At 38.9% G+C, this 14,286-nt stretch overlaps 1 protein-coding gene across 1 annotated transcript in view; it reads left to right on the forward strand.

Moving 5' to 3' along the window:
* Window positions 1-6: 6 nt before the first annotated feature.
* Napepld (N-acyl phosphatidylethanolamine phospholipase D) overlaps window positions 7-14,286 on the forward strand; it is a 32,964-nt gene continuing 18,684 nt past the window's right edge. Inside the window, exon 1 of the mRNA XM_013035257.1 lies at window positions 7-90. The gene's annotated coding sequence lies outside the window, so the exon portion shown is untranslated. The remainder of the gene's footprint in view (window positions 91-14,286) is intronic.

Below are 14,286 nucleotides of genomic sequence, written 5' to 3' on the forward strand. Positions count from 1 at the left end.
AGCACTGCGCGCGCTGCAGCCCGCGGGAGGAGATTCGTTCTCTCTGCAGTTCTGTCTGGTGTCTCTGCTGCTGCTTCGTCTTCCGTCTCGGTGAGGAGCGGTCGGCTCTCTCCCGCCCGGGGCTGTCTAGCGGGTGGCGAGAGGGTTTTCTGGTCCCCCCCAGACCTGCCTCCGCCTGCGGGTAGATGCTGCTGCACTTGTGAGCCGCGGGGCTGCGTTTGAATGTCTGCACCTGGAGGCTGGCGGAGCCTGCGTCTCCGGAGCCCGCTGGGCGAAGAGCGCTGGGCTGGCTTCCCTCCCTCCTTCCTTCCCTCCTTCCCTCTTTCCCTCCTTCCTTCCTTCCCTTCCTTCCCTCCTTCCCTTCCTCCCTCCCCCCACCCCCGCGCCCCGGACTTGGGGTGTGTAGCTGCGATCTCTGGGAGTGAAGGTCCCCCCACCTTACCCGGCTGCTTCTCCACGGATTGGATTACAAGTGGGTGTATCTTCTTTGGGTTGTATGTCAATCAGCGGGGCCACAACTTTCTCAGCAACTTCTGTCGGCTTCATCTCTTAAGTTACTCACCTTCTGGAAAGCCATTCCAAAAGGTTTCCTGGCTTTTCTCTTGAAATAAGTGCGTTTATTAAAACACGGAAAGAGCCAAAACTTGAGGGCAAGGGGGGGGTGGGGGGGAGGAAGCCAGTGCTTTCTGAGTTTTCCCTTCTGTAGTTGTTTGCTTCTTAAATTGGGCATTACTGCAGGCTCTTCTGAACCTGAATTCAGATGCACCCCTCCCCCCTTTTTTTCCCCCTGGATGAAACTCAATATAGTCCTGATACTTGTCAATATGCTTCCATGGGCACCAGGGATCTGATGTATTACACTTCAGTTGAACCCGGAAAATACTAAGGGAATAAGTTAACAGCCTTTTAAAAAGTCATTGATTTCTTGCCTTTGCACTTCCAATAGGTTGTTCCATATATTTTATAATGTGACTTGCCTGGTTGATTTTAGCTTAGCATTCAGTGCTTGGTATCTGATGTCTGTTTCAGAAAGCAATTCCTCAGATACAAGTCTCTGTAAATGAAGAAATATTTTCCATCTTACTAGATGGAATTCTAGCAGTTCCTATTTTGCTTCATTGCCTATGATGTAGTAACACCGACATTTGGAAAGAAGTTATGTAATGAAAGAAAGAATACCTATATCCCACAATAGTCTGGTTTTGATACAGGAAAATAGTAGGGCTGCTAAGAAAGGAATTTTATTTACAGTAAGATTTTAAGAGAGGGGCTGGGAAGGTGGCTTAGTGGTAGAGCGCTTGCCTTGCATGCATGAGGCCCTGGGTTCGATTCCTCAGCACCACATAAGCAAAAAAGAAAAAAGCCGGAAGTGGAGCTGTGGCTCAAGTGATAGAGTGCTAGCTTGAGCTGAAGAGCTGAGGGACAGCGCCCAGGCCCAGAGTTCAGGCCCCACGACCGGACCCCCCCCAAAAAAAAAAGATTTTAAGAGAGAGATCAAAGAACAGGTTTAAGTCAACTTGAAATCCAAAGGTGATTTTCAGAGATTTTAGTTTGTAAGAATCCTAGTAAGTCCAATAGATGAAAATACTTAGTGCATTTCTTTTGCCCTTATTTTCACTCATTCCAAATTAAACTGGACAGATACTACATTGCAAAATCAAAGTTTAAGTTAGTCCAGTATATGAAAGACATTTTACCATAAGCATTCCACTGTAAGGTTTTGGTTATACTTTTTTTGGAAAGGAATATTACATTATTTTGATGCTTGTGAATTTAGAAATCTAGTTTTTGTTTTTGTTTTTAGTTATGGGGCTTGAACTCAGGACCTGGGCAGTATTCCTGAGCTCTTGCTGAAGACTTGAGTTCTAACACTTTGAGCCACAGCACTATTTCCAGTTTTCTGGTGGTTAATTGAAAATAAAAGTCTCATGGACTTTTCCTACCCCTGTTGTCTTTGAACTGAGATCCTCAGATCTCAGCCTCTTGAGTAGTTAGGATTACAGGTGTGAACCACTGGTGCCCAGTGTAGGGGGATTTTTATGTACATTTACTTTGGATTAGGAAAAATATTTGCCTTTGATTTTGTTTTCTCTTTAGAGTGGGAAGTAGCTTTGGATATAGTGTGGTTTAACCATACCTTTCTACTCCATGTGAATAAGAATATGGCTGTACTTCAGGTCGTGTCGATCTTGACATTTTACATTGAACTGTATATAAGTGAAAAAGCCTGTATTGAAATATTACTAGCGAAATGAGTTGTGCAATAAACTAATCATGAAAGAATATTTTTATCTTGAAAATCTGAGAAGGCATGCATAAAACTGGCATAGAAATCATTCAACTGATTTGTTATAAAGTTCAAGTACTATTTTACTTTAACTCCTGTATTACTGGAGAATTCTACATGTCTCCAGTTTATATTCTTTACTTGACTTAAATTTAATAACCATTAGTTGTGTGTTTATTTTATTAACAGGCTTTCATGGAAGAGGATGTGTTCTGGAATATCTTTGAAGGCAGATTGTCTTAGATACAGTTTTTTTGCCATCTAAAATGGTTAACTAATTCCTTATAAAAATACTTTAATATTTAATAGTTACAGTGCTCTTTCATTTTTTCTGTATTTTTCAATGATTTTCTTTCTTTCTTCTTTCCCATCAGAGACTGGGACTCGAACTCATTGTCTGACCCTTTATGCTCATTAGCAGGCACCCTACCACCTGAGCCAACCCTCCAAGCCCTAGTGTTTTTATAAAAAGCAGAGATTATTAATCTAATGCTGTGGATGAAGAAAACAGTAATTTGAGAATCAGGAAGACTTTATTGATTTCCGTAGAAGTCTCTCAGCTCAACAGCTGTATCTTCTGTTAGACAAAGGTAACCAATGAAGCCAAGATGTGGGTTACCAACACATCTGTAGACTGCTTCCATAAACCTCGGTAATGGGCTGGAAGCAGTCAGTACATTGACTGTGAAGGTCGCCATAGATAGACCAGCATAATTTAAAAGCTTCACTGAAAATTTCTGCCTACTACTTTGTACAATTTCTTTCCTCTTGAACACAGCAGATTTTTATGTTTACCCAATTTGGGAGCTTCCCAGAGTAAGGGATGCTGACACATTGAAAGTGAATACCTGTAGAATTCTGTGTGATTTTATAATCTCTCAGTTATAAGTCATCAGGATAAGGAAACACTAAACTCTCTCATTAACACTCTTTAAACTGGTCACATACTCATTTGTTTTGCTTATAAAATCCTTAAGCAGTGATGATTAGATGACAATTATCTATTTTGAAAGTTATTGTTTTGTACATTCTGAAGTTCCTAGATACTATATTCTTTCCCTTCCCTCATGAAAAAGACTTAAGTCCTCTCACCCTCAATTTGTGTGGTTAAAGTAGCTAATGGAAAATTAGAGAGTTTCTAGATTCCCTTCTTTAAATATTTGAGATTAAACTAAAATTAAAACTAAACTAAAATACTCTGCATGAGGTAAAATGTGTCATTTATCTTCCTATACTGATCATAAGCACATTTAAAGTGAGAACATGGCCAGTAGTGCAGACACCATCTGTAGCTGGAGCCCAGATCCCTGTAATATTATGTAACTCTGGCCTGACTTGCTTAACTATAAAGTGGTCACACAAATGGTGACTTACAGGACTGTTCATAAGGGAAGAAATCCTAGAGGACATGGGCTTGGTCCAAGCCCTTTAATTTATAGCCCTCCTATTTCTTTTTCTACTACTGGGTACTGGAGTGTGAACCTAGGGTCTTGTGCCAGCAGGTGCTTTACTGCTGAGCCTTCAACCCTTTTTGTGTTAGTTTTATCATGAACTCTTGCTTTTTGCTGAGCAGGTCTAGACTGTGATCTTCTGTTTATTCTTTCCACCATAGCTAGGAGGACAGCCAGTGCTGCTGTGCCCAGATTTTTCTGTTAAGATAGGGTCTGTGGTTGGGAGCAGCAGTCTTCCTGATCTCAGCCTCCTGTATGGGATGACAAGCATGTACCATTCACACCAGCTGTTAGTTGAGATTAAGGCTCTCATACTTTTTGCTTGTTTTGGCCTTAAACTAGCCTACTGATCCCAACCTCCTAAGTAGTATTGGCGTGAACCACCAGTGCCCAACTGGGTCTCCTGTTTTGATCCTTGCAAATGTTTAGGCTGTAGGATACCTCAAAACTACTACCCTATCAGAGTTGTGCTTTTTCACTGTTTCACAGAGAAGAGAGACTTAAAGTTCTCTCTCTCTCTTTTTTGATGGCTGTGGGGCCTGAACTCTGGGCCTGGGCACTGTCCCTCAGCTCTTCAGCTCAAACTAGCACTCTACTACTTGAGCCACAGCACCACTTCCGGCTTTTTTTCTGCTTATGTGGTGCTGAGGAATTGAACCCAGGGCCTCATGCATGTAGGCAAGCACTCTACCACCGAGCCACCTTCCCAGGCCCAGAGACTTAAAATTCTTGAGTGATGGTTGATTTCCTTTCTCAATCTTGCCTTAACAGTGTCTCAATTTTCTGTGTGAACTCTATGTAAAGGAATGTGTGCTATTTGTAGCCTGTTTTTAAAAACTGCGTGAATGTTACTGTTGGCATACATACATTGAATATCATCATAGTGAAGGATTTCACCTAATAAACTTGATATCCTCAGCACCATTCTCTTGGTTAAGTGTGACTAAGTAGTGCTTTGTAATTCTCTTGCATAGCCACCCAAATATTTTTAAAACATACTGGATAGTTAATACTTCATCTCCTTTTTTAGAATAAACTGCTCACACTTTCATTATTTTTTTTAAGATATAATAGTACTCTGAGGTATAGAATGATCAACACTTTTGATGTGATTATTGGGAAATCCCTTGGTCCCTGTACCTAAAGGTGTCTCTTTATGGGACTTACTAGCAACTCTTCCCAGTTGGAAGGATAAAATACCAGGTGTTTCCATGCTTGCTGAACTCAGCCCTTCAAAGCAAGGAAAGTATCTTCAAGGCACTGTGCATATTTGTGTGAATGATATATAGAATCAATTTATTATTTGTTGATTACTTTTTGGTATTTAGATGAAAACAATTGAGTAATTGAATAAAGTAGTTTAATTGTTTGAAATCTTTCTCAAAATTAAAATGACATTTATTTGTACAGTAATTAGTAGTTATTGTCTAGCAAGAGCTTTTTTTGGTTCTTTTTTTTTTGTCAGTCATGGGGCTTGAACTGTGGACCTGGGTGCTGTCTCTCAGCTCTTCAGCTCAAGGCTAGCGCTCTACCACTTGAGCCACAGTACCACTTCTGGTTGTCTGAATGGTTTATTGGAGATAAGAGTCTCATGATCTTTCCTGCCTGGGCTGGCTTTGAACCTCGATCATATCTCAGCCTCCTGAGTAGCTAGGATTACAGGTGTGAGTCACTGGCGCCCAGCTACTAACAGCTTTTTACTTCAAAAAGGAAAAAGAACCCCAAAAACTTTGTTGGAAGCAAAAAAGGCTAGCCCACTCAGTGGGATCATAATTATTAAATGCTACTAACTATGAAATGTAGCTATCTGCTGTATCCTTATAGGTTCAACATGATTAACACGTGGGCTTTGGCTTTTGATCGATGCCAGCTCTGTGTGTGTGTGTGTGTGTGTGTGTGTGTGTGTGTCTTGAGTTCAGGGCCTAGGGACTGTCACTAAGCTTTTTTGCTCAAGTCTAGTACTTTACCAATTTGAGCTACAGCTCTACTTCTATTTTTTAGGTGCTTTATTCGAGATAATAGTCTCATGGCCTTTCTTGCCTTGGCTGGCTTCCAACCACAGTTCTCAGATCTCAGCCTCCTGTGTAGCTAGGATTACAGGCATGAGCTACCAGCTCCTGGCTCTGTTGCCAACTTTTAATGTTTAAAAATTGCTATTATAAAGGTGATGTACAGAGGGGTTTCATGTAGTGAGTACATTTCTTTTTGGACAGTGTCACCCCTTTGCTCACTTTCTCTCAGTGTTCTCCCCACTCCCCCTACCCCAGTCTGTCCCTACCACAAGTTGTATCCACATAATGTCTAGTAAGTATCACTGCTGCATGTGTTCACCCTTTGTCTCTGCATTTCTATGCCCCCCTCCTTACCGTCCCCCAAACAGATAAACAAGACGAAAAGAAAAGAAAGCAATGAAAAAAAAACCCTCTTGTTACTGTTACCATCTTTTTTACTTTATGTAAGCTCTGTGAACTTCTACTTCTTATAAATCTTCTCTATTTGATGATGATAGTATCTACCTTATAAGATGTTGTGAGGATTAAGTTAGGTAATGAACATATATGTAAAGTGTTTCATAAACAGTAAATGCTTAATCAATGATAAAGAATATAATTATGTATGTTGCTGAGTATACCCACATTTTGATTAGAAAAGCTGTATTTTGCAAATTTATTTTATGTAATTTACCACCACCCCTCTACTTCTTAGCTACATATCCAGCTTTTACTGTTTTTATAACTCATCCACATTTTCTAGTTATAGCAGTTGTATCAGGACATGAGACATTTTGAAAGATTGCTGAAATATATTTATCCTACAAATGGAAGAAGTTCAGTCTTGATGTTGGGCCCTGACGTCCTTCTAGTTCCTTTTTGCTAGTCCATTCCTAGAATGTGACTCCAGATGGCTTCAGACAGGTGTGCAAGAGGAATCTGCCTTCTTTTTCCTTAGGGAGACTCCTGAAGCACTATGTAGGACTCATGCTTCTATCACTTTGGTCAGAGAGTGATCAAGCATGGCCTTCTGGAAGACTGAGAGACCTAGTTACTTAGCTGGTGCTCAGATTCAAAGTAGAATAGGGGCTCTGTTGCTGAGGAGAATAGACATCTTTTAGTCTTTACCGCTATAATCCTATAGCATTCAACTACTCATCTTTTCCCCTTGATTTCAGTTTTCATTTTTATTAATTAGGAGTGTTAGGGGGATTCCCTTTGTGGACTGTGTGTGTGTGTGTGTGTGTGTGTGTGTGTGTGTGTGTGTGTGTGTGTGTGCGTGTCTGTCTGTCTGTCTGTCTTTCTGTCTGTGTGTCGTGTGTCTGTGCCTGTGTCTGTGTGTGCTGATACTTGGGCTGGAATTAGGGCATAGGTCCTGTCCTTTAGCTTTTTCATTCAAGGCTGGCAATCTACTACTTGAACCGCTCCACTTCTGGCTTTTTGCTGTTAATTGAAGATAAGGATTGCATGAACTTTGCTGCTGGAGCTGGCTTTGGGCTGTGAATCTCAGATATCTCAGTCTCCCTAGTAGCTAGAATTATAGTCAAAAGCTACCAACTAATTCCTTTGTTGACTTTCACCTCTGTACTTACTTTTGCTTCCTGTTCATTCTCAGCAGGTGATATTTTAAAATTATTCATTTCTGAAGAGAAATTAAGTATTTAAACTCCTGTTCTTTATTCATTTTGTAAATGACAATGTGAATGATTACTGATATATTTCTTTCTTTTTTTTGCCTTTTTGGGAGCACAGTCAAATTGGGACTCAGGTGGATTGATTTCAACTTTGTACCTAGCATAGTAGTCTTCTTAGTGCTAGTACTGAGGAAAGGACTCCAGCTTTCTAGATCATAGTGTGGGACAGGTAGGAAGAATAACCTTATGGTAGGCATATGCTAGGCTAGCATAAATTCTAGGTTACTAGAAAGTTACTTTGGACTTTCCTAAATGGCTGTTTCACCTTTGGGCTGTGAATAATGACTTAAAGTACTGTAGTGTTTTTCATTCTTGCCTATACATCAGAATGACCCACAGAACTTAAAAAAAAAGAAAAGAAAAAAACATACCCACTTGGGGTACTACCCTCCAACAGCATTTTTATTCTCACATGTAATTTATAAGCTCCACAGATAAGTCTGACCTACAGCCAGCATTGAGTATCTTACTAGATATAAGGCTTTGTAGTAAGACAAATACTGTTTATCACTCATATGGGAGATGAATCCCTTCTCTTCTTCCTCCTCTTCCTCTTTTTCTCTTCCTCCTTTTCTTCTCCCTCCTCCTCCTCCTCCTTTTCCTCCTCCTCCTCCTCCTCCTCTATCATTTTCTCCCTTCCTCTCCTTCCCCCCATCATCTCTCTCTTTCTCTCTGCACCTTCTTCCCCTCTTCTCCTGGGATTTGAAATGAGAGACATTGAAGTGAACTATGCCCCCTAGCCCTCAGAATCTTCCTTCCTCTTTCTTTCTTTCTTTCTTTCTTTCTTTCTTTCTTTCTTTCTTTCTTTCTTTCTTTCTTTCTTTCTTTCTCTTTTTTCTTTCTTTTTCCTTCCTTCCCTTGCTCCCCTCCTCTCTCCCTCCTTCCTTCCCTCCCCCCTTCTCTCTTTCTTTCTATCAGTCGTGGGGCTTGAACTATGGGCCTAGGCACTGTCCCTGAGGTTTTCAGCTCAAGGCTAGCCCTCTACCACTTGAGCTACAGCACCACTTCTGGTTTTCTTGTGGTTTATTGGAGATAAGAGTCTCACAGACTTTCCTGCCTGGGTTGGCTTTGAACCATGATCCTCAGATCTCAGTCTCCTGAGTAGCTAGGATTACAGGTGTGAGCCACAGGGGCCTGGGTCCTCGAATCTTTCCTGACAACCCGTTTTGGCCAAAGAGAAGAGGAGAGAAACTGTTGCTGTGGGGAAAAGTGGAGTTATTTAGACTGGAGGCAAGAGACTGGAATGCATTAGGGGCAAACTTAAGTTACTCATGATTTATCTGCAGCTGGTCTTGCCTGTTTGCCTTGTTCTTCTCATTGAAATTTCCTTTGCGCAAAAGAAACTTTTTAAGTAGGACTTTCAGCTCTGGGGAAAATGGTGTATTTGGTTAACATTAGTATCTCGAGTTTGTAATTTTTGCTCCTAGAGTGTAATGATGAAGGAGGGTGGAGTCTAAAGAAGGAGGGTGGCGTATAAAGGATTAAAGTTTCAGAACCAGAAGATTCTCAAGGTTTGTAAGAACCTCCAGTGAACCCAGTAGGGTTGGTGAGGTCACAAGGATGGGATCATGTAGGAATTTTTTGGAGAATTGTCAATAACTTGAGATTTGTGTGAATTGCAAGAAAAGAAGGCCTTCCCTTATTCAAATATCAGAAGGAAAACATATTCTATACTTGATACTGTTTCAGTTTATTTGTGCCATTGCCTTTAAAAGCCCATTATCTGAGCACAAATTTAAAAGTGGCATATGTATGTGTATATATCACATTACCTTTTATTGATAACAAGCACAATCACACAGTGGCTTACAGTTATTGAGTGCTCCCATGTGCTAGGCTAGGCATTATGAAACTAAAGCTTGAAAAAGGAAAGGTAAGTGTCAAAGTTGGGAAGTATTCATTTTAAAATATGAACTCTTTGGCACTTTTCCTGGTAATGTGGTTTTCCTGATAACAAGTCATGTGCCTTATAAATATGTTCATAAAAATATGATTTCCTAATTTTCTACATACTTCCTGCTATTCTTAAACAGAGGATACTCAATTGAACCCAGGACCTCAAATTTCCTTTAAACTTCAAGCTTCTATTATTGTTGACCTTGTATGCCTGCCTTCAAGACTCTCTCTGAACCTAGCCCTCGGTGCTAAAGATATGGGAGATGGGTGGGCAGGATCTGACCCCCAATTTACCTGAACCTTGTTTTCTTTGTAGAAGTCCCACTGCTGGTTTTTTTTTTTTCATTTACCTTTTTCTCACAAAGGGATGTACTACATGTGATATCCAGGCCAAAACAACCAGTCTGCCCTTCTGCCAGTTTATTTGTACGTGAATCAGAGGCTCTAGTAACCTCTAGTAACTTGCTTTCCATCTGTTTCTTTGTTGATAGCAGGGCTCATTAACTTGTTGGCCACAGTCAGGAAGTTACGAGCCTTTTCAGTGTCATTGACTGGGGTGAATCATGCAGGGCTTTCTCTGTTAATGTAAGCCATTTGGTATGTATGGAGGAGGACTCCTCACTCTGAGAATTTAGGCTAGTAGCTTTTGGAAATGTCTTATCCTAAAGACTACTATTTTTATTTGGCAGAGATGACATTCTCAACAGGATAGATAGTAAACCTTAATCTGTATGACACTTTATAATTAAGGTCAGATACCTCTAGATACTCTCCCTTGTATCTGGAGTGTTAGAATGTAAGTAGACAATTGAACTGTTTTTTTTTCTTTCCATTAGCCTTCAATTTTACTTGGGAAAGAAACTTTCTCTATGATCCAGATTCTTTTGCTATTTAAAAATGTCATAACCAATCAGGATGATATATCTTAAGTTCTTCTTTTCTATTTTAAAAAATTGCTTTATTATTATAAAGGCGATATACAGAGGGGTTACAGTTACATAAGTCAGGTAAAGACATATTTCTTTTTGGACAATGTTACTCTTTCCCTCCATCTCTCATAGTTTTTCTCCTCCATCTCCCACACAAGTTGTACAGTTCATTTTCAATGTAGTATCCAGAAAATACCACTGCTGCATTTGTTCCCTTTTTCCTTCACTTCTGTGCCTACCCTTAGACTTGCAAAGACATGTAAACAAACTTAAAGAACAAAAAAGAAAGAAAACAACAAAAGAAAACTTCATGTTTTCATTTATTGGAGTTCATTTTTATAAATATTATTTTGTATGATCAGATACTAAACTTGTTTTTAACCATGACTTCATCAATGCTTTAAGCAGAGGCTCTTGCCAGTAAGATCTGAAAGTGAAATGGCTGTCTATATCAGATTTGTTGTGTGATCTCTTCTCAAATGTCATTTTTGCCCTGAAAACTTCCTGGTTAACTTGACCTGTAAAATTACAGTAACTTTCCTGTTCTCAGGTGAAAGCACTTTGCCTGTCAGTCAGCTTGGGGAGAGTGGCTGGATCTGAGCTACTGGTAGCTGGAAGCTTCCAGGGACTGAAAACGCATTGGCTCGGCCACCACCCAGAGGGAACAGGTGTTTGGTAGCATGAGCTGGCTCTTGGTACAGCCAGACTGTTACAATTTTAGAGGCAAAAGAGACTTTAGACCTACAACCCAGGCCTCTCATTTTACAGGTGAATAAAAGTGATACTTAGCAATGTTAAATGGCTTTTCAAGGGCTACAGAATTCAGTATAATGGAAGTTGGAGCCAGAAATGAAGTCAAAAAGAATTAAACTGTGCGCTATTTTTCTCTTTTCCTTTCCTATCTAGTAGTTACAAAGACACATATTTCTCTATTGCTTTTCCTTATGGATTATGCTTTACCTAAGAAGCTCTGTGTGTGTGTGTGTGTGTGTGTGTGTGTGTGTGTGTGTGTGTGTGTGTGTGATTGCTTGGCATTGTAGAAGTGTATTTTTGTTAGAATATTGTCTTAAGGAATAACTAATGAATATTTAAGGTCACATAGCTTGTTGAGGACACAGTTTCAAGTTCTCCAGGTATCATCTAAGTCTTTTCATACTTCACTTTCAGTTACTTAATTCTGATTATCATTTAGATATTACTATTGATTGCATCAAAAATGAATCTGTGTTTAATGATTGGTATTTTTCAAAGGGGATCACTGTGTCATTTCAATAAACATATTTAATGCATGTTTTCTAAGTGTGTCATAACATGATCTTTTAATTTGATTACTCTGAGGATTTTGATTGTCTACCATAAGTGGCATTTTACAATGGGCTTTTGTTCTTAACCTTATTGTTACTGTTTCTATTTGTAACTGAAACTTTACTTTCTTATTTACAAATAGGAAAATAGTAAAAGCTATTGTAGAGGAACATCTACAGTGGTTATGTATTTTGATGACTTAAAATGTGTTAGTAGCTTGTGAAATGACTTTTATTCAATATATTCAATTTTGTCTAAAACTTGAGAATTTTCAAAATGGTTGGCAGTCTGCAGCCAAATATATTTGTTGGTTGTCCTTCACTACTTTCTGAAAGAAAGCATGTTCTCAAATTTATATCCCAAAGAGTCTGATTTTACTTTGCCTTATTCTTCTCAAAAGTTTTTTTGGTCAGTTGTGGGGCTTAACTCTGGGCTTGAGCGCTGTCCCTGAGTTCTTCAGCTCAAGTCTAGCACTCTACCACTTGAGCCACAGCGCCACTTCCAGTTTTCTAGTGGTTTATTGGAGATAAGAGTCTCACAAACTTTCCTGCCCCTCTGGCTTTGAACTGTCATCCTCAGATCTCAGTCTCCTAAGTAGGATTACAGGCAAGAGCCACTGACACCTGGGTCTCAAAAGTCATTAGTTAGCATCCCTTTGTGAATTATTTGTGCAAGTAATTTTTTGTTTATAATGAGATGAGTGCTTTATGAAACAGATATAAAATTGATTTTTTTTTGTAGGGACCTGGGCCTTGAACTCATGGCAATGGTCTCTAGTTTAGCTTTATCACTTAAGGCTAATACTCTACCACGTGAACCACACCTCGAGCTCCACCTTTTTTTTTGGTTCAAAATAAGAGTCTCTCAGATTTGTCTACATAGGCTGGCTTTGAACCCTGATCCTCAGATCTTAGTCTCTTGAGTAGGTAGGATTACAGGTGTGAGCCATCGGAACCCAGTTTAAAGTATTTTTAAGCATAATAAATACTGATTTTGTTATATAAAATCATTAAAGAAGTAAAAGTAGAATTTGAGCAAGCTAAGCTTTTAAATCTGTCTGATATTCTGGACAATCTGAAAAACAACTCAATTGGATCAAAAGGTCCTGTGTATTATGTATTACTTAACCTTTCACTGAATCTAAATAATAGCAAATATAGCACATTGCAGTACTAAACCATGGTGTCAGTCACTCAATATGTAGAGGTTACTATCTTTAACAGGAGCCTAGGTTTGGGTACTTTGAGTTACTTCTGCCCTACATTTAGGTAATGGTCGAACTGGAGTTTTGTTTTTGTCTCCAATTTATGTTCTTTTCTCTTTTGTGAAGGTAAATGAGTGCAAATACATAGATTTATATTAGAAGTTCACATATCTCTATATATATGTACACTAATTCTAATATATTTTTACTCAATTTTCAAAAGTTGTCATAACTTAGGTCTAGTATGCTTTTAGGTACTATATAATAAACTTTCTATTTTCTTTGTTTTCCTTTAGCTTCTTAGCAGAACTGGTTAAGTCAATAAAGTAAGCTAAAAATGAAATTCAGTGATAAACAATACAGTACTTTCTTGGTTGATATAAGCTGTGAGTCCCTCCCACAGAACATTCCCCCTTTCATTCTCCAGCATCTGTACTTCCCTACTTGGATATGTCTTCCTCCCACCAGCCTCCTCAGTGTCTGCCAAGGTCTTGCCTGGCATCTTATTAAATGTGAAAGATGAAGCTTCTCTTCTCAAGCCTGTTCTATGGATTCAGTGAGTTAAAATGGTTTCCTTAGCTGTTATCCGCATCATATTAAAAGGGTCCTTTAAAAAAATGATAGGAGAGCAAATAGAAAATTAAAAATTTAATATTACTCAGTCAGATATAAGGAATACCATTCTAAGGTATGCTCCAGACTTAATTTCAGCATTTTTTGTATTAACTAGGATTTTAATCACTTGAATATCACCTTCATAGTTAATAAAATATTTTGAATATTGAGATTTTATAATATAAAGATGTACAAATTCTTGACCTAATCTTTTCATTACTATATTTTATTTTTTCTTCATTTCTTTCTTTAATTTTTTTATTTAATTGATTTCTTTTCTTTTCTTTTTTTCTCAAGGTAACGTACAGAGGGGTTACAGTTACACAAAGTAATAAGTACATTTCTTGTCAAACTTGTTGCCCCTTCCTAATGTCAGCATTTTTATTGTCATATAATGGACAGTCACTCATTATTTAATAAATACCTACTGTAGAAATGCTGATTTGCTACATCATAATTTATGTTGAAACCCCAAATATATGTTATACCACTGTGATTCCCCCCTTTCATTTTCTAAATAATAAAGCAGTACATTCAATTCTAGGGAGTTGGCAAATTCTAAATGTCAGAGAAAGAAAGCATGAAACATTTGCTTTTGAAATAGAGAATTTTTGCATTTGGAAAGCATTTTACCCATGTGTGCAGTTATTGAAGTAAAATATTTGTACTTGGCTGACTTGTCTTGTCTAAATGTCACAGCTTAGACCTCTCTTTGGTTTGAGAAATAGGGGCTAAGTTGTTCTGCTATAAAATAGGCAATTGATCTTCAAGAAAATGTAGAGAATATGGGCTGGGAAGGTGGCTCAGTGGTAGAGCGCTTGCCTTGCATGCCTGAGGCCCTGGGTTCGATTCCTCAGCACCACATAATCAGAAAAAAAAAAGCCGGAAGTGGCGCTGTGGCTCAAGTGGTAGAG

The sequence above is a fragment of the Dipodomys ordii genome, unplaced genomic scaffold, assembly GCF_000151885.1.
Source record: "Dipodomys ordii isolate 6190 unplaced genomic scaffold, Dord_2.0 Scaffold207, whole genome shotgun sequence".
Taxonomy (NCBI): Eukaryota; Metazoa; Chordata; class Mammalia; order Rodentia; family Heteromyidae; genus Dipodomys; species Dipodomys ordii.